Source organism: Indicator indicator, chromosome 8 (assembly GCF_027791375.1).
Source record: "Indicator indicator isolate 239-I01 chromosome 8, UM_Iind_1.1, whole genome shotgun sequence".
Taxonomy (NCBI): domain Eukaryota; kingdom Metazoa; phylum Chordata; class Aves; order Piciformes; family Indicatoridae; genus Indicator; species Indicator indicator.
The window spans coordinates 38,524,207-38,531,295 of record NC_072017.1 but is presented as its reverse complement, the minus strand read 5'-3'; positions in this window follow the sequence as shown (position 1 = coordinate 38,531,295).

Genomic DNA, 7,089 nt, shown 5'->3' with positions numbered 1-7,089 from the left:
GATCGCTGCCTGGGCTGAAGAGCAGAGCGCTGCTGCTGCTGCCTGCCTGCCTGCTAAACCTCTCCTCTCTGCTTAGACCACTCAGAGTGCTGCTGGAAAGCAATTCTGAAAGCACTTACGGAGGAAACCTCTAACGCAATTCCCTTGGGATGCTGTAGTCCAAGTAGCTCTCACTGATGAAAGGAAATCAGTAGTCACATGCTGCTGCCCAGCTTTGTGTTCAGAGCAGAGAGCTTGGAGAGCCACCAAAGGCTGCTGCTATAAGGGATGAGTTAACTGTCCCTCCTGGGAATGAGGGAAGACATCTTCAGAGGCTGAAGAAGTGCATTTCTTGGGAACAGTGGAAGCAACCTGGTTACACATGGAAACAGCCTCACTCATCACCACACACAGGCAATTACTACACAGATTTCTGCAGCTGAGGAGACTTCCCTGCATCCCTTTTATAAGTGACAGAGACCTATGTAAAGGCATTCAGAGCACAGTTCAGCCTGCTCCAACTCATATCTGATCAGCTGAACTGCTTCCTAGGCTTAGAATAGAACCATAGAATCACAGAATCATTTCAGCTGGAAAAGACCTCTAGGATCATTGAGTCCAAACAAGGCTGATACTAAACCATGTCCCTCAGCATCTCTGTGTCTTTTAAACACCTCCAGGGATGAGGATTCAACCACCTCCCTGGGGAGCCTGTTCTAGTCTTTGAGAACCCTTTCCAACCTAAACCTCCCCTGGTGCAACTTGAGGCCATTCCCTCTCATCCTATCACTTATTACTGGGGAGAAGAGACAAACCCTTCACCTCACTCTTCTCCAAGCTAAACAACCACAGGTGCCTTAGCTGCTTTTCACCAGACCTGTTTTCCAGACCCTTCCCCAGTTTTGTTGTCCTTTTTTGGACCTGCTACAGCATCTCAATGTCTTTCTTGTAGTGAAAGCCCCAAAACTGAACCCAGGACTCGAGGTGTGGCGTTGCCACTGCTGAGTACAGGCTTCATTGCCTACAAAGGCAGCCTGTGATGGCTTTCTCTGGAGAAGGTTGCAGGCATTAACACTTTTGAGATGAGGGCCACTCCAAGTGACAAGGCATTGCACACTTGTGAGATGTGTGCAGAAAGAACCTGCAAGGAAGAAGAATGGCACTGGTATGAGAGAGGAATGAAAAAAGGAGATGCGTAAAGTGTGGAGCACATTTTTTCAATCTGACTGCAGGATTAAAAGTGGGGACAAACATATGCAGGTGGTTAATTTAGAATTTCTTTTCCATTTCTGCAGCTTGCAGAGTTACCACAGGAACATTATGAGCCTGAATACATAGGAAGACAGCAGGAGGAAAGGAGATACATCCAGGAGATAAATTCTCCCTATCTGTGTTCTTTCTCTACTAAGAGAAGTTGTATAGCGGAAAAAAATATTTCTTTAACTGCTTTTCTTCAAATCCTTCCAGGTAAAAACTAATTTTTCTCTCTAAAAAAAAAAAAAAAGTGCTTTATAAATGGCAGGGTAAGTTTCTGGATAAAATACACCCAATTTACAAGTGCAATATGATATTTTCTAAGATTTTTGCCCAGTAAACTGAATGCAAAGCCCACCAAACAGTATGCTGCTCTATTATGCTCTCACCACAGCAGCCAGCTCACCATGTTCAGTGCACTGCAGTGTCACTGGTGTCCTATGACTGTAGCTTTGGCTGTATGAGAGTAACAGTGATTAACAATTCTGTCCCTGCTGTGTGGAAGATAATTACAATTTTTGGCTTACTTTCCTTGACCTAAAAGTTAAGCTGCTCGTGAAACTACCTAAACATTTCCCCCTATAAGCACTGACTCCCCACCACTTCACTGTCAAATTGCAGGCTGAAGGAAATCTGTTTGTTCTTTGCTTGAAATTGATTTTTGGTTTATCTTAGAGCCATAAAAGAACAGTTATTTGCACTTTGAGCAGGTGGCTGGACCAGATGATCTCCTGGGGTCCCTTTCAACCTACATTATTTTATGATTCTGTGAAAATTAGGTCAATTATTAAAAGCTGCCTTAGGCTGTTACAGAAATGTGGCCAACTCTAGTGTTTTGAAGCCAGATTTTTAAATTCATCTGTGAAGACCATAGACAACCCCAGAGCCAAACATCTCCACAGAATCATTTCAGATGAAAAAGACCTTTAAGACCATAGAGTTCAACCATTGTCTAACTCTGCCATGTCTGGTGCTAAACCATGTTTCATCAGACCTGGCATACACATTTGTACTGACATATGAGGTCACTAACAGATAAGTACTCTGTGGGGAAGCCTGTGTTGGATGCCACACATCTCATGATGTCCCACTCTGGAATTCCCAATCTCCTTTTGGTTTTCCTTCTGATCTGTTACCCAGATGTCCAATCTACTCTCCTTCAAATCTAATCAACAAGTAAAACATTTGGTCTCAGCCTCAAATTCTCAGTGATGGGCAGCCCAGACATGTCAGTAGAAGTTGCTCTTGATAAAGTTGCTCAGTAAAAGTTGCTCTCCACAGAATTAGTAAAAAAATCCACAAAACAACAAAATGTTCTGCATGATTTTGTGTAGACCATAGAGTCTCTTCTCCAGGGCCTCATTCATAAGATACTAAGGAGACTGATCCTTTTCAGATCTTTTCAGCATATATGCAAAGCTTTAGAAAAGACAGTAGCTTCCTTGTCACCCATGTCAGATAGCAGCTGCCAGTCCCCAAGCCTAAGGAACAGCTGGCAAGTCAGACTCACACCATGCATCACAGCACACATCCTAACCTTTGCACCTCCATATCACAGCCTGCTTTATACCACCCCAAAACCCCAGCTTACCTTCCCCTAGCATTTGTTGTTCATACAGCAGTCCTGTAACAGCCTAGGGGACCACGTTCAGAAAGCCAGCATGGAACGGATGCTGTCTGAAATTTAGAAGGTGGAGAATGACATTCAAAGCCCTCGCTACTGTTCAGTGCCAGCCTAATGCCTCCCGAATGCTCTCTGTACTGGCTAGAGTCACAGCTGCCCTAATGGAGTCTCACAGCTGCCCTAATGGTGTCCCTCAGCTGTGGCACAGAAACAACTTGCTAGGCTACAACCAATATCCGCAACATCTCTGTCCCAGTGCCGCCTGAATCCACCCCAAGTGCTTTATCTCTCTTACCCAGAGGTCTTCCTCAAGAAATGGGACAATCTTCCCAGGGAAATATCAACCTTCACAGCATCAGATTACTAAACTTTGCCTTGAGGTCAACACTGTCTGTTTCCTGCTACAGAAGGTTACAAAGCTTCTTCCTGACAAACAAGGCTCATGTAGGCGCTTCAGCTGGGTCCTGAGTTCCTGCAGGAAGGAGGTTGTCTGCACTTCTAGTTGGCTTGTTAAAACCAGACAACTAATTTGAGACCTTCAGCATGCCCTGCACTGTGAATATCAAAACAGCACAACCCGTGCAAGAACTCAGAAAAGCTACTTTAGATGGAGAGGAAGCTTCAGACCTCGATGTAACCACTACCTACAGGCTTGACTCCTGGGATGGGACATGAGTATGCAGTGCCAGTTTAGGTTTAGTACAATAACAGCTCTAAATAGAGCACATTGACCTGCTCAGCTAAAACCTAGATTTTATGCTCTCAACACCTTTGAATACTACTCCTGTTTCACCTGATAGAGACTCAGTACCCATATTCTCCAGACCCACAGTGTTTGGAGGATCTTTCTCCAAATCCTTCTCCTCATCCACAAATAAACCAGAAGTGATGTTTTCCATTCTCTCACTGGCATCACTTGCCCCAGTCCTCTGCAGTTCTTCTGATTCTGCCTGTCCTGTATCTATGAGATTTATCACAGACCAAACAGTTTTGCTTGCTGAGTCCAGGGCTGGGGCACCCTTAATATAAGTCCTCTGCTAGGTTTGTCAGCAAACTCTTCCAAGCCTGAACACTGCTCATGTGGTTCCTACCTTCACCTATGCTCCCTCCAGACTTCTTGCCTCGTGTTAAAATACACTGTTTACTTGATGAGAAACTAAGACCCTCATCTTCTCCTTGCCTGGAAGGGCTGAGTAGACTGGCAAACAGGTGCCTACAGAGCTACATCTTGCTTTTAGGACACCTTGTGTAACTGGCCCAAAAACTGCCAGGTCCCTGCCAAGCTGGTGTCAGGAATGATTCTGCACCAGAAATTTTTCAGGAGACTTCTCACACATCCATTCCTCTTCAAAAGCAACCCATAGACATCTGTTGCACTCTTACAGCATCATAGAGTACTTTGGGTTGGAAGGGACCTTAAAAATCACCCAGTTCCAACTCCCCTGCCACACCTCCTACTAGACCAGCTTGCTCAAGGACCCATCCAGCTTGGCTTTGAACACCTGGGAGCCTCCACAGCTCCGCTGGGCATCCTCTTCCAATGACTCATCACTCTCATGGGCAAGAATACATAGGGTCACCTGCCTTCAATGAGGCTCTTGGGCAAGAGTTATTGCCTTCATTTGTCATGGATCCCTGATGTGGTGTCCATGCCCTTCAGGATATGTTGCAGAATGTGAATATGCTTTGGCAGTTTAATCCACATTAGAAATTAGATAACAGACTGTGAGGAATTATACTTCACACAAGAAAAAGTCAGCTGAAGAAAACACTCTTTTAACAGATGGATGAAAAGAGTTCTTTCTACCTCTGGTCTAAACAGACAGCACACTTGCAGAGCTAGTGTCCTTTGTTTAAAGTGATCTTAACCTTCTGGTGGCTGGCAATGCACATTCACTGACTCTGGTCAGACTCAGCCTGTTAGAACAGATGTGATGAATTTAACCCCTTTCTGAACTTAGCTGGCCAAACATAAATTGTGTGTGATGTACCTGTCTGTGTTCCATGGCTCTTTAGAGAATGTGACACAACTTTTGCTTTATGGTTGCTGGAGACCTGTACATTTCCATTTCTTCTGTTAGTGTTGTAAGCACTGTGTGGTAGGTTACCAGCAAATTTATGTGGTAATGGTTCTGTGTCATCACTGGGCTACTGGAAGAAAGAAAATAGCAGATATAACACATTTCTGATGTAGCTTCCTGAGTAAATAGCCATTTAATAGAATTTTAATGATACGCAGATATAAGTTGGACTTGATGATGGTAAAGGTCTTTTCTAACCTAAACAATTCTATGATTACAAAGTTAGTACAGCAGCAGAAAATCAAAACAGGGCATGGAAAAATGACAGTTAAAAGTCAGTCTGGACTCAGCCCTCTCCCTCAGAGGGCAGAACCTTTGCAAGTACACCTCTTGCTAAGGTCTGCCAATTTCCACACACCATCTCTTCCACAAGCACAGCCCAACACTGTGGCCACAGAGCGAAACCAAAGGAAGATTCCCATTGCAGGAAGTTCCTCACATAAAGCTGCTGGTGGTTTTGGCATAGGAGGAATTCCCAATAGCACAGAGAAGAGGAGTTGAGAAGCCACATTCCCAGCCCACACAGGGACTCTACAGCTGAAAACCTGTGACAGCCTGGCACTGTCAGAACATATTTTCAACTGCACCAGAATAATGAGAGGTATCTGTGGGTCTTGTGCAATAACTGACAAAGGCAAACATACACCACTTACCTCAGCAGGGAAACAGAGACCTTGCCCCTTACTTAGAACAGAGGTTAAGACTCTGTTAAAACTATTTGCTAACTGGATGGAGATGTATGGATCTGATCACTAGAAGTTCCCAAGTGCAAAGTCTGTAAGGTCTACTGCTACATCAGAAAGGACCACCCTACTTGGAAAGTGACAAAGGGAAAATAGAGAAATGGACATTTTAGGTAAGTAACAGAAAGGAAAGGAACTTTTGAGATGCATGAGATGGGATTGTAGCCTTATGGCCTTGGACTTTTTAAGCAGACTTTGCTTTGCAGCAACACCACCTTCAGGAAGGCAGCACTCCACTGCAACCAACATCAGGGACTTTAGCTCACTTGCCTCTAAGTGATGTCATCATACCCATGACATCCTCACAGGGCCAGAATACAGGTTTCCTGACAGCACTTTGGCAAGTCTCCTACCAGCTATCATAGTGACTGCTAATGACTGAAGAGCCCTTTTAACTTTTGCTCCCCAAAGTCCCTATAGTCAGTCACAAGTTGTGGGAGCCCAAAATATTGCCTTCCTGGGCTACAGGAAATCTGTAGTCCTCCCTGCCTATACAAGTCCTCCTAACTCCAAAACTTCCTGCTCCACAAGTCCCCCTCAGTCTACCGCCACCTTTAAAGTACCTGCACCCCCTGGTCTTCAGGCTTCCTGTTCCTCACTAGCTCCAGCCCAGATTGCTGTTTAAGTGAAACTGTTTGAGTAAATGCCTAGGGACAGTGGTTTTAAACTGGAGCAGGGTAGTAGGTTGGACATTATGATGAAGTTCTTCACAATGAGAGTGGTAAAATACTGGAACAGGTTGCCTAGGGATGTGGCTGAGGCTCTGCCCCTGGAGAAATTCACAATCAGACTTGATGCAACCCTGGGCAGCCTGATCTAGCTGGAGGTGTCCCTGCTGACTGCAGGGGGGTTGGACAAGATAACCTTTGTGGTCCCTTCCAACCCAATGCAACCTGTGAATCTGTTACAGAGACACGGTTTAAGTCAGCGTCAAACATAGTGCATTGGTCTTCTAAAGAAGACCATCGATCAGGGGCTTTATGGCTTAAAGCTGGTTACTTTGAATAAGCAATGCCTGCCTTGCTAGGGATTATAGCCTTGAAGAGGAGCCCTGAGATTGATGATGCTTGGCTTGTGCTGGAAATTCCCATCAAAGTAAAACAAAAGGCCGTAAGACAGCAAGGACATCGTGACCTAAAGAAATAAGAAGTTGTCAACAGAAGAAACTTTAATCAGCAAACCCTGAAGATATAAAACTGCTGCAAGGTATGTTTCTAATGAGTTAACTTTATTCATTAACATATCATCATAATACTGAACACTATCCTGCCCTGAGCTGAGAAGCCCCTTGCCTACAAGACCACCCCATGTGCTATTCATTTTGTAGATATTTTAAAGGAGGGCAAAGAAGCTGTAAACCAGTCAAGAAGTAGAATGACAATAAATATGCATAGGTAGGAGGAGTATG